This window comes from Lissotriton helveticus, chromosome 8 (genome assembly GCF_964261635.1).
Source record: "Lissotriton helveticus chromosome 8, aLisHel1.1, whole genome shotgun sequence".
In the NCBI taxonomy this organism is placed as follows: domain Eukaryota; kingdom Metazoa; phylum Chordata; class Amphibia; order Caudata; family Salamandridae; genus Lissotriton; species Lissotriton helveticus.
The window spans coordinates 1,207,372,133-1,207,394,469 of record NC_136069.1 but is presented as its reverse complement, the minus strand read 5'-3'; positions in this window follow the sequence as shown (position 1 = coordinate 1,207,394,469).

Below are 22,337 nucleotides of genomic sequence, written 5' to 3'. Positions count from 1 at the left end.
AGCTTAGCATTGCCGATCAAACAGCAAGACAGGACCTGCATGCGGCTCGAAGGAAACTAAATTCGACCGGAGACACTGTTTTGGATCTATTCCTCAAAAAAGGTTCACAGAGTGGGACTCAGAAAAATTTGACTAAAGAGACTCCCAATGATTTATTGCTCAATCCATTTAATGAAGAAAACAATGAAAACAATGAAAACAACGACACCATGTCCCCTGCCACGGTACCAGAACCTGAACTGGAACAATATTCCAAGAACATGCCGACTCCTACAACTGGTGATACACTCTTTGCAACCCCTGCTCCCGTACAGCCCCTCCTAATAGACACGGGAACTGTAAGTACCACTGAAGTTACAGCTTGCACTCCTCTCCTTACCCTATCTGATGCTCTGAATGACACCGCTCAGGTCCAAGAGTCAGAGGGTCGATGTATGTCATTCTCTGGGGCCGGGGAAAATGTTTTGGGGGTACAAAACGATCAAACGCCCCTTGGGATAGTTCAACCCATTCAGTTGCTTCCAACTGGGGTCCATATAACACCATCACCGCTATTAACCAGACCTACTGGGCTCTTGAACACACCTTTTCAACAACTTACTGATAGTTCCTATGTATTGACTGGGATTCAGCTAACTGATCAGATACTGTCAGAGGAAAATACTTTACAAACTCACTTGTTAGAAGAAAAAGATAAGGAGCTGAGTGAGTTTTATTCTTTTTCGGATGAGAATGGTATTAATGTTCAGGAGTAGTCGTCGGATGAGAATGACTATTTCGCAGGCTCAGTGGATCCAGAATCCGAGCTAGAATCTGTGCTTAGCTCCTATGGGGATAGTTCTGATGAGACAGACTCAAATGTTAATACAATCAGAGCCAAATCTAAACCTACAACCAAGATTGTTCAAAAGGGCCAAACTGAAAACCACACGATCCCTAGCCCAATGCCACATTCTACCGGGATTCCAAATAATCCATCAAACTCTGATTTATCTCACTCAGCCGTAGAGACTATTTTGCAGGCTATTGCAGCTCATAGGGAAGAGACGGCATTAGATAGTATGAGATCCCGGGCTACACTTCGCAAAATGCAAGGAGTTGTCAGGAAACTCTCTAAATCCTGTAATCTGATTGGCGAAAGAGTCACTGAGATTGAAGCCAGGGTTGTGACAAATGAGAGAGAGGCTACCTTGAATGCTGAGCGAGTCAAGCATCAGGAAGCCGAACTTGTGGATATCAAATGGAAATTGGAGGAGTTTGAAAATCGGCAGCGCCGGAATAATCTCCGCATTCTGGGAGTCCCGGAGAAATTGCAGGGGGCTGCCACCCGAGCTTTTGTAGTTAAACTGCTTAGGGAGTCCCTACCCGACCTTAAAGACTGGAATCTCGAGGCAGAAATCCAGCGAGCTCACCGGATGCCCTTTAATATGCCCTCGAAGCCTGGGGTATATCCCAGAGCAATCTTAGTCTATTTTGGGAACTTTTTGGTACGACAAACTGTGGCGGATAAAGCTAGACCTGATCATAAGGTACCGTATAATGATTTTTTCTATTTTTCAAGACCGGACTTCTGCCACGTTACTGTGGAGAGGCGATAGCGGCTTCGCTCCTTGATAAAACCATTTCAAGAAAAAGGCGCACAAGCTTACCTGAATAACCCCGCGAAGTTAAAAATTGTACATGGTGGTCTCACAAAATTTTTTCCGTCGGAAATTAAAGCGAAGGCTTACCTAGACGAAATTCCATAGACTTGACAACATTAACTGTATCTGCCCGTCCCAAGAGATGTTCTAATTTGTTTAACTATGATTTGAAAGGATCTATTGTGACACTTAACATGATGGCTTAATGCGTTATACTCGATGGTGTATTGACTTAACATAGGAATGTTGAATTACTGTATATAGTTTTTTGGGTATTATCTCAGGTTCCTTTTAACTTTAAACTTTAACTTTTGGCTTTCCTTTCTTTCTCATTATTCTTCATTATTTTTCACTACTTAAATACTTTAAAATGCGGTAGCTTAGGTGCTGTGCTGTGGCTGCATCACCCAGACTCTGAGTGAGTCTGATTGCCTACTAAACGGGGGGGGGCTCACGTGGGGGATTCAAGGGAAGGGAAGGGTGGGTGTCAGGGATGGTTACGGGGGGGTCACTAAGGGGGGTGAAAATACAAAATCATAAAAAAGAACCAGGTTTTACAGCTAAAGACTTACCCAAGGGGACATTAAAAGAATCAGTAATCGAATTTGAAATGTGTTTTAAAGCAATGATGTATCAGCTTAAGATGATTCTACAATTTTTCCCATTAAACAATGGCTAGATTAAGTGTTCAAACTTGGAATGTAGGAGGGTTGTTAACAGGGGATAAACGAAAACTCCTGGCCGAATTGCTCAAACTTAATCCAGTAGACGTACTTTGTCTTCAAGAAACTCATGTACCATGGGTTAAGAAATCGTGGTTAAATTTGAAGGGGTATAATCTACTGGTAGCCTCTACACAATCCTCAAATATAAGGGGGGTCGCAATATTACCCAAAACTTATCTTGGGTTAGGGCTACGTCATCTCTCAGACCCATATGGTAGATGGGCTATTGTTAAACTTGCTTGTGGAGTAACAATATGTACCATACATGGTTCAAATCAAGATGATCCTACAATTTTTGATGCATTAGAGACCGAATTGGCCACATGGCAAGGCCCGTTAGTTTTGTGTGGTGACTTTAATATCTCACTAATACCACCATTGACCAATCTTTCCCCCAAAGTTAAATACAACGGTTATAAACCTAGAGTCTACAAAGCCGTTAGGAGGCTTATAACCAGTTTTGGACTAATTGATGTTTGGCTACAAAATAACGCCCATGATCTTGGTTTTACCTACTTCCATCATCCTCATCAAAAGCAAGTTCAAATCGATTATATGCTTGTCACTCGAGAACTTGCTTCACAAGCAAGTGTTAACAAAATCCCAAGAATAATATTAGACCATAACGCATTACTTCTTCGAATCACAGTCAACCCACTATTTATCCAACAGCGGTCCTGGTCGTTCGATAGGAAACTCCTGTCTAACAATGAATTTATATCCTACATTAAAAATTGGACCGAAGAGTTTTTTTAACATCAATCGATTTAGTTCTTCTAGAAATATAGTATGGGACACATATAAATCCGCTTTAAGAGGAGAGAGCTCTAGCTTTCAATATGCTGCACGCAGTAAAATAAGAAGTCAGTACGAAGCAAAATTATCCGAGTTGGCCAAAGCCGAATTAGAGCATACCACTTTGACTGTACAGGGCAAAGACGCTAGTAATCAATGGCTTCAAGTTGCAGTTTTAAAAGCTGAACTTAACACTAATCTCAGCCAGAAAGCCGCACAAACTTATAGAGCTTATAGAAAGAAAGTATATGAAAGTGGTGAGAAAATAGGCAAACAGTTGGCACTTCGAACCCGACAAAAAAATGCATCAAATATTATCTCAACAATTGTAGAGGGTGGGCAGACTTATGTCCAACCAGCTGACATCATTTTTCAATTTCAACGATATTATCAAAAATTATATTCTGAAGAAGTATTCTCTTCTGTAGAAGATATTAATACATTTTTGGCGGGCCTTCTTAACAATCCTACAGCCGCCAGTCTTCTAGACGATATATCAAGAGAAGCACTTGAAGACGAGATCACATTGGCTGAAGTAGAGTCTGCTCTATCATTGTCATCATCGGGCAAAGCAGCTGGCCCCGACAAACTGCCGATTGAAATATATAAGATTCTTAGCCAACAATTAAGCCCCCTGCTATTGGATCTATTTTTGGGGGTTCAATATAACGGTATTCCTCCAAGCTCTTGGGACGAGACTAGTATTATAGTATTCCCCAAAAAGGGGAATTCTCCCGAGCAATTGACTTCTTATCTCCCCATATCCTTGATTAATTCGGACTCCAAATTATACGCAAAAGTGATGGCTCTCAGACTCAGCAGGATCATTGGAGATCTGGTTTCGCCGTTGCAGCATGGCTTCGTTTCGGGAAAAGGGACCACTGATCATACCCGTCAGGCTATTGCCCTTTTTGATGCCATGTCTGTCACGGGGGACCAGATGTCTATGATCCTGCTTGACGCTGAGAAAGCCTTTGATCGTGTTTCATGGAACTTTTTGTGGGTAGCCATGACACATCTTAATTTTGGCCCTAAATTTCTCAAATCCATAAAATCTATGTATTTACATCCCAAAGCAAAACTTTCATTGCTAGGCTTAGAGTCTGACTATATTAACATTGCGAGAGGCACAAGACAGGGGTGTCCCTGCTCGCCCCTCCTCTTCGCGCTCTACATTAATCCCCTAATTCTTAAATTTTTGGAAAGTGATGATATTAAGCCAATTGTCTTTAACCAATATGAAACAAAAGTCTTAGCCTACGCTGATGACATCGCGGTGTTAACATCCCACCCGACCGAGGCGATGCACGAAATTGAACGACTATCTTTACAATTTGGAACTTACTCGGGCTACTCTCTCAATAGAGCTAAGACCATTATTTTATGTACTGATAACACTCTCTGTCTAGACCAAAGAAGAGCCAAAACTGCTACTTATCTCGGAGGGATTATCTCTACTAATACTAAGATCCTAGTTAAAAACAATTTTGATCCACTCATAGATAAGATTAAGACAGATTTGGATAGAGTAAATGGTTTGCACTTATCCATTATTGGCCGGGTGAACTTTCTGAAAATGAACATATTGCCGAGATGTCTATATCTTTTTCGAACAATTCCCTTATTAGTTGATCCTAAAATACTTATGTTGATTAATAAACTCATGTCTAAATTTGTTTGGCAACTCGGGAAAATCAGACGCTCACTCTCCTATTTATCCATGCCCTTAAACAGGGGCGGGCTGACTGCACCAAATATTACGCTGTACCATTGGGCAACCTTTCTAAAACATCTGCAACCAATGGTTTTTGAGACATTTCTTGTTACTGGAATAGACTCCATCCCAATCCCTTCCATATATGAGCTTGTAATCGGCCAAGAAGCCATCGGCCTATTACTAAGAAAGACTGAAGCTAGTCACTTTAAGAAATACAAGGGAGAAATTATAAAGAGTGCTTGGATAATTTGGAATAAGGTACTAAAACATATGAAGATAGGTAAAGTCACCCGGTATACACCCTTGCTGCAATCTACCATTACATCCGGTCTTGACTTCGACTATACGGCAAAGAAATGGCAAAGGATGGGCATTAATACACTTAATGATATATGGATAAATGGCTCACACACTGTTTTTCATGATGTACAAATAAAATTTGGCCTGTCCGAAGGGGATTTTCTTAAATTTGCTCAATTGCATGCCAAACTAAAAGCAAAAAGGGAGTCTATCAGCCTTTCAAAAATTGATTTAATTGAATCATTTACCACTTCAAAAATTAGGATAGGAACAATCTATGATATGCTTTTAACCAACATAAATGATGATAATGAGCAAACAGAAACTAAATGGGCGTTGAAACTCAACAACCCTGATGTTGATATAGACAGAATCCTCGACATGAGCAATAAATTGTTTATGGCTAGCAATTTAAAAGCTCAAATTTATAAAACAATATTCGATCTTTACTTTACTCCCGCCAAACTCTTTGCCTGGGGTAAAAGAGAGACCGATCGATGCCCACGCTGCTCACAGGGCCCAGCGACTTTAATCCATATGTTTAGCAACTGTTCGGAACTTCTGGCTATAAAAAGTATGATTGCTTCATTTTGGGAGAAGATCTTCTTTCACAAACGTCCAGAGTCTGATACAGTATTTGTTCTAGGCTTTGATGATTCTTTGAAATTATCTAAGTCTGAACAAAGATTAATTTTTATTGGTACAGCTGTATTGAGATTAATTTTGTCTGCCCGCTGGAAGGAAGATTCATCCCCTAGTTTTCAAATGTGGTTAGCTTGCTTTCTTGCGGTTTATAGCTATGAATCGGCAATATTTGCCACCAGAGGCATTAAAGTAAAGCTGTGTGGTGAAAAGCTATGGCGCCCAGTTTCCACTTGGAAAGCAGGTTTAACTCCCAGCGGAATTGGCTGAGACTTCTGAAACTCTTTGACTTATTCCATTGTTGTCATCTTTCTATATATTGCATAATGTATTTATATGGCAAATAGTCCATTTTTGGTGTTAATTGACCTTACTGTTTTTTTCTTTAGATGTCCTGTTATTATTATTATCTGTTATCATTCTTACATTATTGTTTTTCAAAAATGTCACTGCATTTGTTTTCCTTTGTATATATTTTACTTAATGTTCCAAACTTGCTTGGATTGCCTTATGCTGATACTGGTTCTTTAATAAAAAAAGAAAAAAAAGAGAAAGAGAAAATTGTTCCTAGAAATGAGGAATTGCAGTAGTACTTGTAGTGTACTGCATTTGAAGATTTAAAAAAATATATATACTGAGTGTACCTCGGTACTTTGTATTTTACTACAACACATCATCTGCTTTGGAACAGGAAAGCTGAATAGATATTTTTTAGTTATTTTAGTAATGCATTTTATTATAATAGCCTTAGGTTTTTTTATACTGATAAAGAGTGACTGGTTTGAAAATGTTAAGAGATTTTATAACTAAAAATTCATATAAGCAAATTTTATAGATATAATCATATGAAGTAGTAGAGAATGGTTTTCGCATCATATTTGTTAAAGAGCAAAATAGTTGATAAAGCTAATTTTGTGTTATGTATTAAAGAAAATGATAAAATGAAGTGTTTTGTTTTTCTGCAAGGAACAACAACATAATAAAATTCACTATGGAAGACGAATAGAAGAATATGAAGAAAAGAGTTTTGAAATTACTAACTCACTGATGAAAGAGTTAAATATACCTTTCATGGAGAGTGAGAATGAAGAAGAAAGTATTGGTGCAGGAGATATTACCTGCGATTTTTTTTTGATTAAACTTTAGACGAGAACTTTCTTGAAGCGTTAACGACATTGAGTTTCATGAAATGACTTTTGAAATTCATGTTGAAGAAAACGAAATTTCTGACGAAATCATGCTGGAAGTTTTATTAAATTATGAAATGTTACAAAAATAAATTTATGATTAAAAAATAAAAATGGTTTGAGAGACTCTTCTTGCAGAATTGTAATCATTCAGCTAGTATTTAAGTTCTCATGGTTCAAACGTGGTCTTAGGGCATGGACTGCTTCACACCTTTATTGATTATGTATGTACTGTTCTGTGCGCCAGCAAACATGTGTTTTATAATTTTTATTTCCAGGTGTTTGACGTACAGCAAAGTCTCTTTAATTGGTGATTCCGTAATGTACAGAGCTATTCAACAGAATATCCTTCAGTATGCACTGTGCTAAAAATGAAGTTATTTAAAATTCAGTAGGCAGTCTGCTTGCAGAACTGTAATCATCTAGTCAGTATCCAAATATTCATGGAGGACAGTACGTCTTTGGCTGTGGACTGCTTTAAACATACATAGACTATCCTTACAGTCTTCTATGTACCTACAAACTAGTGTTTTCTATATTGAATTCTCCAGTCTGTATTATTACACTTTCATCAATCACTCTCACTCTTCTGTTTCAGTATTGTATTGAACTATACAGCACTATGTGCTTATCTATAAACTATTAGAACATTGTAATGTTGGGAGCCCCACTCATAACAATGCAGTGCTCTTGGCTTATAATGACTGGTATAAGCCTGGAGCTCCAGGTGTGTATCACTTACAACGCAACTTTTACGTCGTAATGCTGTTACAACGCAGCTATTACAACGCAGGATCCATTACATCGGATGCCATTACAACGCATGGCATTACATCGCAGATGCTATTACAACGCATACTATTACATCGTAAGTATTGGTAAGTATATAATTTTTTTTTATTTTATTTAATATTATATAATTGATTTAATAATTATTAATTATAAATAAAAATAAATAAAAATATTTATTTATGTTTTTAAATATTATACATTACATTTATTCATTTAATTAATTTTTTAAATAAGTATGAGTATAGGAGTATATGTTTTGGTGTACTGAGGTATATGTTTTGGGGTGTTTGGGTATTTTTATGTTTTAGGGCAGGGTTTGGGTTTTGGGGTACAGGGGTGTTTTTAGGTTTCAGGACTAGGTTTGGGTTTTGGGGTACAGGGGTGTTTTTAGGTTTCAGGGCTAGGTTTGGGTTTTGGGGTACAGGGGTGTTTTTAGGTTTCAGGGTAGGGTTTGGGTTTTGGGATACAGGGGTGTTTTTAGGTTTCAGGGTAGGGTTTGGGTTTTGGGGTACAGGGGTGTTTTTAGGTTTCAGGGTAGGGTTTGGGTTTTGGGATACAGGGGTGTTTTTAGGTTTCAGGGTAGGGTTTGGGTTTTGGGGTACAGGGGTGTTTTTAGGTTTCAGGGTAGGGTTTGGGTTTTGGGGTACAGGGGTGTTTTTAGGTTTCAGGGTAGGGTTTGGGTTTTGGGGTACAGGGGTGTTTTTAGGTTTCAGGGTAGGGTTTGGGTTTTGGGGTACAGGGGTGTTTTTAGGGTTCAGGGTTGGGTTTGTGCTTAGGGCTAATTAAATTATATTTACCATTTATAAATTAATTAAAATATATTTATTAAATTAAATTAATTAAATTATATTAATTACATTTTTAATTAAATTAATTAAATTAAATAAATTATTTTAATTAATTTAATTTCATTACAATTTTAAACATATTTAAATTAAAATAATTTCATTATATTAATTAATTAAAATTAATTATAATTTTTATTAAAATTAAATTAAATAAATAGATTTAAATTTATTAAATTAAATTAATTACTATTTTAAAATGTATTTTAATTAAATTAAATAAATTAAATTAATAAAATTAACTTAATTACATTTTTTTTAAAAAGTATACTTACCTATACTTACGATGTAATGCCATGCGTTGTAATAGCATCTGCGATGTAATGCCATGCGTTGTAATGGCATCCGATGTAATGGATCCTGCGTTGTAAAAATTCCGATGTAACGGAATGCGTGGTAAAAATCAGCGTTATAGTGACACCAATCCGGAGCTCCAACATTCCAATCTTACTTTGTTCACTGCTCTGGCTGTGAATGAAGGCATCAGGGAGCCTGAGGGGATTCCAATCCTCTCGCACTCCCTGAAGGCTTTGTTCTTTTTTGTTAGAACATTCTGTCTTCTAATGGTAGAATGTTCTAATAGTCTTATAGTCCTTTGTAGCTGGGCTATACTGGCTATTAAAGTTCCTCTCCCTTGTTAAAGGCCCTCACCTTCGACTCGGGCCTTTAATGCTGGAGAGAGTCTTTAATAGCCGGTATACCCCTTCATGGTGAGCTATAAGGCTATATTGTAAAAGTGAAGATGCTATATATTCAATCAGACAGTTGACATTCAATAAGCATATACTGGGGAAGAGTACAGTATAGAGTACGGTAAGCTTCTATAGATATATGTATGATTTTACTTATTATTTTCTGAGGAAAGTTTCTAGTCACTTTTTGTGATGTTCTGTGGCACAACTGTCAGCGTAATATTTATCAGGCAGCACTAATGCACTTTTCTTGGTGTACTGTTGCTTGTTAAATATGAGACCTTTTAATGTAGTATTCTGTGTAAAAAGGGTGTTCAATGGGTGTTGCTGGTAGTATTTTCAGCAACACCCATGGCCTTTTGAGACTGCTCTACATTTACAAGAAATTGTAAATCTGAGGCACTGCACAAAACGTATGCCTCCCCAGGAGAGGCATAAAGAAGGTGCAATGGGGAAAAATAGTTTTATTTCTCCCCGTTTTTTTCTTTTCTCTATGTGTGCTACTTTCTGCATCATATGTAGAAAAAGGAAAAGTCTCTTGAGATTTTTTTTGTACAGAAAGGTTGGCCTATCTCTACAAAAATAATCATCCTTGCAACGTAGACACCTTTGCTCCATTGTGCTAAGCTTTGTTCATTGATGCAGGCAAATCATTGTGCACTAGCACAAAGGAAAAGGATAGAAATATGCTGCATATTATAGATACGGTACATTCCTGTCTTTTTCTTTTGCCATAGGGAAGTATCGCAGGAAGGCCTGCTGCACCTTACTACGGCAAAATCTCATAAATGAGTCCTATGTGAGTAGTGAATTACTGATGGTGCAAAGTAGGATTACTGATGGTGCAAAGTGGGCTAAGGGTATAGAGTGCTTCAAACTCCTACAGACTGTGCATACATTTTTGTATGCACCTGTAAATTTTCCTTTTTATGTTTAATTTTGCAGTTTCTATCTTTTCACTTGCAGTGAATACTCTGTTACTCTTGGTATACTTTTCCATTGACTCATTGAAGAGTGTGTAGTAAGGCATTCACTACATTAAAACAGTAATTATTAGATGTAGAATACGTTTTAGATCCCCAAAGATATGACAGTTATTGTTTACTGTGACATCACCACCATGGAAGCACTATATTTACAATGTTGTGCACTATGAGGCAAAAGTGGCGCAGATATGTGATGTATCTGTGCTGTGAAGATGGTGCTTTGCTTCATTTGCATTGAAAGCAAAATGCATCTGCAGCAATGCTGTTTGGGCCCTATGCTCATAATGCTGTAACAATCCTTACACCTGCGTGAAATAAGTGCAGGGTTTTGACGTAGTATAAGACCAAAGTGACTGAATGAAATCTTATACATTTCACTTAGTTACTTTTAGGAGGTGTTCGTGCACCAGAACATCCCCTATCTACGCAAGAAAGCCTCCTTTTGGCGCACAGCTTTACAATGTGACGCACCTTCCAATTACGTCAGATTGTTATTAGCATATATCATGGTACATCTTTTTCAGCACCGCTGCATGACAAATGTGATGCAACTGTTGTGTAAAAGAGACACAAGGGTGTTGTAAAAACGCCCTTAATACATAAAGATTCATCCACGCACTTTCACCAATAGTACAAATTGAAGCATAGATTTGTAACATATTTATATATATATGTTACTTTCAAGTGCTTTGGAGGTACTACAGTATACTATAGGTAAACACCCTATAGATTTATGCTGTAGCACATCCTTTTTGCACTTTCATATTCATTCATTCATTTATATACTACACATTCTTTCTGACAAACTTTTACAGACAAACATAGAAATATAGGTCTTTTTTTTTACCTGTAGAGGTAGTTCTAAAAAGAACTGTTTTTTTCTGTTATTTTGTAGTTTTTTAACAATATTTTTTAACAGTTTCTTTTTTCTTTTTTTTCTAAACAAAAACTAGAAAAATAGAACTTCTCCAAACAAAAAACTGTGGACCTCTATAAAAAATGAGAAAAAAAATACTTTTTGGGGCATTGGTGGTGTTCCTGCCTCCTCACAATGAGGTCCACTGACTGTTCCCCATAGCAAAGCAGTTCATTGCAGTGTTTGCATAGGACCTTGATTTCAGCAACCTGGGGAACAATCACATGTGTAGGAAAGGTTCCTGAAGGTGATGCAGTGGAGGTGCTCGGTACTACAGGTGGTACATCATCTTGTAGGCTGCGTGTGGCTTCTCTTGCATAGTGATTGGGATGCAAGTTTTTTACATGCTGATCCATGCTTGCAGTACCAAAAGAATATTTTTTGGTTGGGTCACCACGGGACAGTGTCACTTGGCAAATGTTACAAGTGACATTTGGAGCATTTACTTTCTTCTCCCTCTCTGGAAAAGTTAAAAATTTCCAAATGAAAGCCTCCTTCTTTTTCTTTTGAGGAGGCTCTGGAAGATAAGTGTTTTCATCTGAAGAGTGATCCGATGGAGATGAAGACCGAGCAGCTATGATAATAAGGAACAGTTGCACAAAAGTTCACCTTCAAAGAAAAGATTCTGCTTGTCTGAAAGTCCAAGTAGAATGAACAAAATGGGAGGGGTCTTTCAACAATTGCACTTGGATGTATTATGAACCAATGAAATCTCCTCTTTTAATGTCATGTGACTGTACGTACTCTTACGGTGCGCTTACGGAGCTCTTACATTCCACTTACGATGCTCTTATGGTGCATGTACGCTGGACGTACGATCACGATGTTCGTAATTTTAAAAGTAATATACGGTTCTTAAAAGTTAACAAAAAACATTTTCTTGATTATCCCAGATAATGTCTACCTGTAAAATTTACAAGAAATACATAAATATATCATTTTTAACATTATAAAACTTTCGGAGGTGCGCGTACGGGGGTTCGTACAAACGTAGATGACGTCACACGAAGCGCTGATGCGCCACATAGCGTCAAAACGCACTTATGGCGTGTGCGTGCATGCTGAGTACAATTTACAGTACAAATGACGGTGCGTTTATGGTATGCGTACGGTGTGACTATTTAAAAAAAAAAAAGAAATAATATATTTAAAAAAAAATATTAATTAATAAAAAAAATGTATTTAGCTTTGTTATTATTTTACATTATAATATGAAATATAAATAAAACAAAATATTATGTAAATATTTATTATAAAAATTAGGAAATTTAATTAAAACAGATGTTTTTTTAATAAGTAATGCATTTAAAAATTATCATTTACAAAGCCTTTCAAATTCGTTGAAATACCCATAGGTTTCTTCTGCGTTATAATTAAAAATGAGCATTTAAAAACCTTAGAAATTCACTGAAAAACCATAGGTTTCACACACGTTATAGTTAAAAAATAGCATTTAAAAAACCTCAGAAATCCACTGAAAAAACCATAGGTTTCACCCACGTTATAGTTAAAAATTAGCATTTAAAAAACCTTAGAAATTCACTGAAAAAACAATAGGTTTCACACGTGTTATAGTTAGCTGGACATTTCACTCATACAAAACCATTGAAATTCCCCCGTTATAGTTAACTATAACTCGCGCGCCCGCAATGCACTGCTGATGACGTCACATATTACATCACTTATGACATGGTCAGTGACATCACTCGACATCCCTCATGACATCTCAAATGACATCACTGATGTATATATATATATATATTCATCAAAAAAGGTTGCCCATGTGAAAACGCCTACACCAAGAGAGCTTTACCATATTTATTGATGCGGGATACTGTCAAGTCGCGCTTTTCTCCTTCAGTAAACTAGTGCCATACTGGTTTCGGGCTGCTCCACCCTTGATCATTGGCTGCAAACAAAGTCCCAGCAGCTCGAAGGAACACATTAAATACTGTTTAGGACCCGCCCCAGTGGGCGTATTACCACAATCTTTTCTGGTCCCCGTAGTTCCTTAACCTTTACCTCAGTGGTTGCTGACAAGTCTTTTGTGCATTGAATATTTCTCCCAAGTGGGTAACTTCAGGAGTGAAGCCTCAAATTGCTGCACATACCAAATCGCACATCATCGAACTCTCTCGTCCTCGCAGTCCCCGAAACTTCAGGCACCACAGATCCGCTTCCATGCGGCGGGGCGGTTTTCGCGGCGAGGCGCGCCGCTAAAATTCATCAAAAAAGGTTGCCCATGTGAAAACGCCTAGACCAAGAGAGCTTTACCATATTTATTCATGCAGGATACAGTCAAGTCGCGCTTTTCTCCTTCAGTAAACTAGTGCCATACTGGTTTCGGGCTGCTCCACCCTTGATCATTGGCTGCAAACAAAGTCCCAGCAGCTCGAAGGAACACATTAAATACTGTTTAGGACCCGCCCCAGTGGGCGTATTACCACAATCTTTTCTGGTCCCCGTAGTTCCTTAACCTTTACCTCAGTGGTTGCTGACAGGTCTTTTGTGCATTGAATATTTCTCCCAAGTGGGTAACTTCAGGAGTGAAGCCTCAAATTGCTGCACATACCAAATCGCACATCATCGAACTCTCTCGTTCTCGCAGTCCCCAAAACTTCAGGCACCACAGATCCGCTTCCATGCGGCGGGGCGTTTTTCGCGGTGAGGCGTGCCACTAAAATTCATCAAAAAAGGTTGCCCATGTGAAAACGCCTACACCAAGAGAGCTTTACCATATTTATTGATGCGGGATACAGTCAAGTCGCGCCTTTCTCCTTCAGTAAACTAGTGCCATACCGGTTTCGGGCTGTTCCGCCCTTGATCACTGGCTGCAAACAAAGTCCCAGCAGCTCGAAGGAACACAATAATATATATATATATATATATATATATATATTTATATATATATATATATATCAAGAGTAACAGAGTGTATGCTCAGATGTGAGTCCCAGGCTCTCCACACCACTGGAGTCAAGCTATCCAGGCTGATGAAGGCTGATAGCCAGAAACCGGTCCTTGGATGCTTGATTCCGGTCTGGGAAAGACATGGCTTGGTAGTTCGGACTGGACTGTTCCCATGAGGCACAGGGTCAGAGCTGATTTTCATATAGCCAGTGTCTAACCCAGGGTGGTGTGGAGTGCAAAAAAAGGATGGATTTAGGCCCAGATCCTTGTACTGGGGTGAATGTATGACATTGTTCTACATTCTGTCCATCAACTGTGTTTTTTGCAATTTTCACCCCGAGTGTGCTGGGTATGCTCAGACGTGAGTCCCAGGCTCTCCACACCACTGGAGTCAAGCTATCCAGGCTGATGAAGGCTGATAACCAGAAACCGGTCCTTGGATGCTTGATTCCGGTCTGGGAAAGACATGGATTGGTAGTTCGGACCGGACTGTTCCCATGAGGCACAGTGTCAGAGCTGATTTGCATATAGCCAGTGTGTAACCCAGGGTGGTGTGGAGTGCCAAAAAAACGATGGATTTAGGCCCAGATCCTTGTACTGGGGTGAATGTATGACATTGTTCTACATTCTGTCCATCAACTGTGTTTTTTGCAATTTTCACCCCGAGTGTGCTGGGTATGCTCAGACGTGAGTCCCAGGCTCTCCACACCACTGGAGTCAAGCTATCCAGGCTGATGAAGGCTGATAGCCAGAAACCGGTCCTTGGATGCTTGATTCCGGTCTGCGAAAGACATGGCTTGATAGTTCGGACTGGACTGTTCCCATGAGGCACAGGGTCAGAGCTGATTTGCATATAGCCAGTGTCTAACCCAGGGTGGTGTGGAGTGCAAAAAAACGATGGATTTAGGCCCAGATCCTTCTACTGGGGTGAATGTATGACATTGTTCTACATTCTGTCCATCAACTGTGTTTTTTGCAATTTTCACCCCGAGTGTACTGGGTATGCTCAGACGTGAGTCCCAGGCTCTCCTCACCACTGGAGTCAAGCTATCCAGGCTGATGAAGGCTGATAGCCAGAAACCGGTCCTTGGATGCTTGATTCCGGTCTGGGAAAGACATGGCTTGGTAGTTCGGACTGGACTGTTCCCATGAGGCACAGTGTCAGAGCTGATTTGCATATAGCCAGTGTCTAACCCAGGGTGGTGTGGAGTGCCAAAAAAACGATGGATTTAGGCCCAGATCCTTGTACTGGGGTGAATGTATGACATTGTTCTACATTCTGTCCATCAACTGTGTTTTTTGCAATTTTCACCCCGAGTGTGCTGGGTATGCTCAGACGTGAGTCCCAGGCTCTCCACACCACTGGAGTCAAGCTATCCAGGCTGATGAAGGCTGATAGCCAGAAACCGGTCCTTGGATGCTTGATTCCGGTCTGGGAAAGACATGGCTTGATAGTTCGGACTGGACTGTTCCCATGAGGCACAGGGTCAGAGCTGATTTGCATATAGCCAGTGTCTAACCCAGGGTGGTGTGGAGTGCAAAAAAACGATGGATTTAGGCCCAGATCCTTCTACTGGGGTGAATGTATGACATTGTTCTACATTCTGTCCATCAACTGTGTTTTTTGCAATTTTCACCCCGAGTGTGCTGGGTATGCTCAGACGTGAGTCCCAGGCTCTCCTCACCACTGGAGTCAAGCTATCCAGGCTGATGAAGGCTGATAGCCAGAAACCGGTCCTTGGATGCTTGATTCCGGTCTGGGAAAGACATGGCTTGGTAGTTCGGACTGGACTGTTCCCATGAGGCACAGGGTCAGAGCTGATTCGCATATAGCCAGTGTCTAACCCAGGGTGGTGTGGAGTGCAAAAACACGGTGGATTTAGGCCCAGATCCTTGTACTGGGGTGAATGTATGACATTGTTCTACATTCTGTCCATCAACTGTGTTTTTTGCAAACAAAGTCCCAGCAGCTCGAAGGAACACATTAATATATATATATATATATATATATATTTATATATATATATATATATATCAAGAGTAACAGAGTGTTTGGTGGAAGTGTAAAGATAGAGACTGCGGAATTCAACATATACAAGGCAAATTTGCAGGTGCATAGAACAGTGTATGCATAGTCTATAGGGGTTTGAAGCAGTCCATGCCCTAAGGCCTACTTTGCACCATGAGTACTTGGCTACTGACATAGGCCTCATTTATGAGATTTTGCCGCAGGGAAGTGCAGCAGGCCTTCCTGCTGCGTTTCCCTATGGCAAAAGAAAAAGGCAGTAATGCGCCATATCTATAAGATACGGCCCAATCCTGTCCTTTTCCCGTGCGCAGGCGCACAATGGTCTGCCTGCACCAATGCAGGCTTTTTTGCACAATGGTGCAAGGGTGCCTGCATTGCAAGGATGATTATTTTTGTACAGGTAGGGAAACCTTTCTGTACAAAAATAATCACAAGAGACTTTTCCTTTTCCTACGTGTGCTACGTGTGCTGCAGAATGCAGCACACATAGAAAAATAAAAAAACGAGGAGAAATAAACCTATTTTTCCCCGTTGCGCCTTCCTTATGCCTCCCCTGGGGAGGCATACGCTTTTGGCACTGCCTCAGATTTATGTTTTCTTGTAAATGTGGGGCAGTGTCAAAATGCCATGGGTGTTGCTGGGAACACCCCCAGCAACACCCATTACACACCCCTTTAACGCAGAACACTGTGTTAAAGGGGCTGATATTTATCAGGCAGCAGTACACTAAAAAAGTAAATTAGTGCTGCCTGATAAATATCAGGCAGACAGCTGCGCCACAGAACATCACAAAAAGTGAAGTTCCAACTGCACATGGAGCCTCATAAATGAGGTCCTGAATGATTACAATTCTGCAAGGAGAGTGTGTAGCTGAATGTATAGCAGCTTTACTTTTGGAACAGAGTATAGATAAGCACATGGTGCTGTATGGTTCACTGTGCTGTATTGTTCACTATAATACTGAAACAGTAGTGTGAGACTGTTTGGTGAAACTCTAACGATACAGACTGGGGAATCGAAGGTATAAAAGGCAAGTTAGTCGGTGTATAGTACAGTGGATGCATAGTCTATAGGGATTTGAAGCAGTACATGCCCTATGGCCTACTTTCCTCCATGATTATTTGGGTACTGACTGGATAATTACAGCTCTGCAAGGAGAATGCCTGACTGAATTTAAAATAGGTTCATTTTTACCATGACTAATTGGGAACCGACTGAATGCTTACACTTCTAGAGGGCAATTGTCTAGCTGAATATATAGCACCTTCACTTTTAGAACAGTGCATACATAAGAACATACTGCTGTATGACTCACTATAATACTAAAATAGCAGTACCAGAATGTTTGCAGGAAGTGTCAGGATACAAACTAGGCAATTCAAAGTTTAAAAACCAAGTTTGCAGATGTTTAAAAAAGTGCACTTAATATATGTAGTTGTTTGAAGCAGTCCATACCCTTAGGACTACTTTGCTGCATGGCTTCTTGGGTAGTGGCTGAATGAATACACTTCTCCAAGGAGAGTGTAGAGCTGAATGTTTAACTGCTTTACTTTTTCTACAGTGTATAGACAAGCATATATTGATATATGGTTCAGTACAATACTGAAACAGTACTGTGATAGTGTTTGCTGGAAGTGTAAGGATACAGACTGGGGTATTCAATGTATAAAGGACTAGTTTGCAAGTACATAGAAGACTGTATGCATAGTCTATACAGGTTTAAAGCAGTCCATGGCCTAAGGCCTACTTTCCTCCATGATTATTTGGGTACCGACTGGATAATTACAGTTCTGCAAGGAGAATGCCTGACTGAATTTAAAATAGGTTCATTTTTAGCACAGTGCATAGATAAGTACATTCTGCAGAATAGCTCAGTAAAATATGGAATCAGCAATCACAAAGACTTTGCTGGAATTGAAAGGATATAGACCTGGAAATAAAAGCTATAAAAGACAATTTTGCTGATGCATAGAAGAGTGCATACATAATCTATAGAGGTTTGAAGCAGTCCATGCCCTAAGGCCCACTTTGCACCATGAGTACTTGGATACTAGCTGAATGATTACAATTCTGCAAGAAGAGTCTCTCAAACCATTTTTAATTTGTAAACATAAATGTATTCTTGTAACATTTCATCATTTATTGAGCTTCTAACACGATTTCATCTGATATTTCACTTTCTTGATTATCAATTTCAAAAGTCATATCATGAAACTCAATGCCCTCTAATGCTTGCACAAAATCATCATCCAATGTTTCATCTAAAAAATCGCAGCTGATATCTGCATCAATATTTTCATCTTTATTCTCGCTACCCATGAAAGGTTTATTTAGCTCCTCTATGAGAGTGTTAGAAATTTCGAAAATGTCTTCTATATTGTTCTGCTCTTCTTCCATAATGATTTTTTTTATGTTGTTGTTCCTTGTAGAAAAACATAAACACTTCATTTTATTGTTTTTCCTACTACATAATACCAAACTAGCTTTATAAACTACTTTGCCCTTTTAAAAATATTATGCAAATACCATTCTCAACTATTTTATAAGATTATATCAATAAAATTGCTCATATGAATTTTTAGATATAAATGTTCTTACATTTTCAAACCAGTCACTCCTTCTCACTATAGGGAAACAACTAGGGCTATTATAATAAAATGCAGTACTAATAAAAGTACAATATATCTATTCACCTTATCAGTTCCAAAGTAGTAGATGTGTTGTAGTAAAATACAAACAATATAGGTACACTCAGAATATATTTCTTTAAATTTCTTCAAATGTGTTTAAAAGATACAAACCATCTTTACATACTTATGTTCTCCATCCATGATATTTTACTTCAGCTCTGTAGAAGTACATCCCATCGATCATTTTCAACAGTTACTTATACTTACCTTCAAAATAAAAAATTTAAATAAAATATTATTATAAAAATAGCATCTGTAGAAGACAAAAAAATATAGTTACAATTCATCTTTTACAACACAAAATAATTTGTAAAGCATTTTATTTGCCTTTTATGCTGTTCTCAAAATATATTGAATTTCACTAGAAACAGTGAGTTCAATAGTACCCATCACATAACAGCGGGCAAAAAAAGACAATCAGAAGATTATCCTAAAAAAAAAAACAACAATCTCAATAACAATCTAAAAAATAGAAATAAAACATATGTTAAATGTTTTTTTCTAAGACCAATTTCTTACGTAACTATAAGGTATGTCAAACAATCTTAAAATAACAAAACACTATCATTAATTTTCTTCCATTATAAAGAATATTACTTACAAATATATGCTGACAAAATATACAACAAAAAATCCTTAATGGTTTCAGATACTTTCCCTCATGGCCAAATAGTATGTGTGAAATTCTTAGTTTGAAAGTTGTTCAATAGTAACCCTGAGCGTCTGCATTCCAGCCTTCTGATCCAAAACCACTGACATCATTTGCACCGTCCCCCAGTGCTCATACCTCAGCCCAACGCTATTCAACATCTCCATTGCCACCCTCACATAAGTGGCCCGCCATCACAACCTTAACATCGTCTCCTACGCCGATGACACCCAGTTCATTCTCTTCCTCACCAAAGACCCTCATACCACAAAAAAAACGACGACGCAATTAAGGACGTCACCAACTGGATGCGGAGCAGCTCTCTAAACCTGATCTCGCACAACATGAAAGTACTCATCCTCAGACCCACCCCCTCAGCTTCAGATGAATTCTGCTGGCCAACTACACTGTGAACAGTACCAACACCTACTGACCATGTACACAACCTACGATTCATCCTCAACTCCTCCCTCGACATGTGTAAACAAGTGAACAGCATTTCCTCATACTTCTGTAACACCCTTCACATGCTCTGCAACATTTAGAAGTAAATGATAACCAAAAGAAGAAGAACAGTAGCACAGGCCCTCATTAGCAGCATGCTACACTGTGGTAACACACTCTACACAAGAATTCAAGTCAAACACCTACATCGACTACAACAAGTCCAAAACACCTCCACCTGACTGATTGATCTAAAATGTCCCCTGCTGCAGCCACATCACCCACAATCTGATACACTTACACTGCCTCACCATCAACAAGAGGATCACCTTCAAGTGCCTCACCCTCAGTTACAAAATACTCTACAACACCAGAGTAATCTACCTTAACAGCAGTAATCCTGATATGCCAAATTTTTTTCTTAAAATTTGGATTTAAAAATATTAGGTAAGAATTTGGCAACTCTTTCGGCAAACGTTGCTTAAAAATTAATTGTCTATCATTACAATGTATCCAACCTTTCACACATTTTAAAAAAACAGTGTAATGTCCAGATGTTGTAGAAGGTCCATCATGAAAAATAATTGCAACAGCTACAAAAGTTCTTCCTGATATTGATACTTGAGTAGTTACAAAATGTTTAATTAAAGATTCCATTTTTCTTCCATTGGTTCTACAACATTGCAGCATTACAATGACATACTGTCCATATCTTTCTATTAATAATGTTGATGACATTTCTGAATTACATTGGCTACATTTGACTTGCTCCTCTAACTAGATTGTTAAAAGACACTGATTCACAGTCTGGTAAAGTCAAATATTTGAATCTTTCAGTGTATATGTTAGTGGTACATGTAAACAAACAATTTTCACAGTCATGTTGCCATTTATAAGACAGGCCAAAAAGGTTTTCAATATCTATACCCTTATCTTCTAATACACCAAGCATAAACATACAAAAATTCCTCACAATCTTGCTGAATATTCTGCGTAAATTGAGTAGAACCAGATCATATGTCCAAAACATTTCGAATATCAGAAATACTTTGTGTTTTACTTTTGTCACTACTACATTTCTCATAAACAGAATACAACAATGAACATAATCTTCCGTCCCGGTTTTCAACAATTTGCTGTTGCAAACTTTCAAGAAAAAAAACAACATTAACAACTACATTAGCATAGCAGTTGACACCACAACTATTTCCAAACTGATATCCAATATTTTCTTCAACACTGTCCTTTATCTTTTTCCTTGCAGTCACAACTTCATCTTGTTTTGTTCCTTTCTCTACAGTTTCACTACAGATATTCTCAAATCTTTTTCTACCTACCATTCGCTTTTCAAATACTGTATATTGACCTAAATAGGGTGTTTATTTTTTTCTTAACCTATTATACACTTTCACACAATTTGCATCTGCACTAACCTTTGTCTCATCAAACTCCATCAAGTTCAATCCCGATAAAGTTCTCACTCGAGACAAAGCAACATATGCCATACCCTCTTTAAACACGGTACTTCCAATATTCACTAAAGCATTATCTACACTTAAACCTTGAGATTTATGAATAGTCACCGCATATGCCAAAGAAATAGGAAACGGTTTCCTGCGTACATACAAATCTTTTACAAGCAAAAACTGAGCTGTTGTACTTCAGCAATTTCATCAAATTTGATTTTCAAAAATTCAATACTATCTCTATTTATATAATTAACAAATTCAATAATTTTACCCATTGCTCCATTTACTAAACCTTTTTCCACATACAAATTACGACGTAAAATAACCCTACAGTTTACACATGCATACAAATTATTTTCTAATCCAGCAGTTTTACTTATCATTTCTCTAAAGAATTCAATTTCCTCTTCAACTTTTCATTCAAAATAATAGTGATTCCTTCATGTTCTATTTTATCAATAGCTTCCAATTTTATTATTTCTTCATTTTCCAACTTTAACATTTCTTCATTGAATATAGAACATTCACGCAGTGTTGGCATTAAGCAGATTACATATTTGCTTTCTGCAGTTCTCATATATATTTTCTCAGGAACAATATTTTTATTTGGAAACAAATTGGGAAGTAATCGTCCCTGTAAAGCTTCTTTGTCACGTTCTGTCACTTTTCCAATTTCTATATCTTGAAGAATAGTGCCATAATCAACATCATTTGCCTGTCTCATATTTTTAATAAGTTCCTTATACTCAAAATATGACCAAATGTTAATATTTCCAATGCTCCCCAAAGACTTTCTGTGCCAGTGTTTTAAACACTGGTTGTCTTTTTACAGGAGTAAGCTGTAATAGATTTCCAAAAACTATGACGTGTTTTCCTCCAAATAATAGGTCATACTCTGTTTTAAGA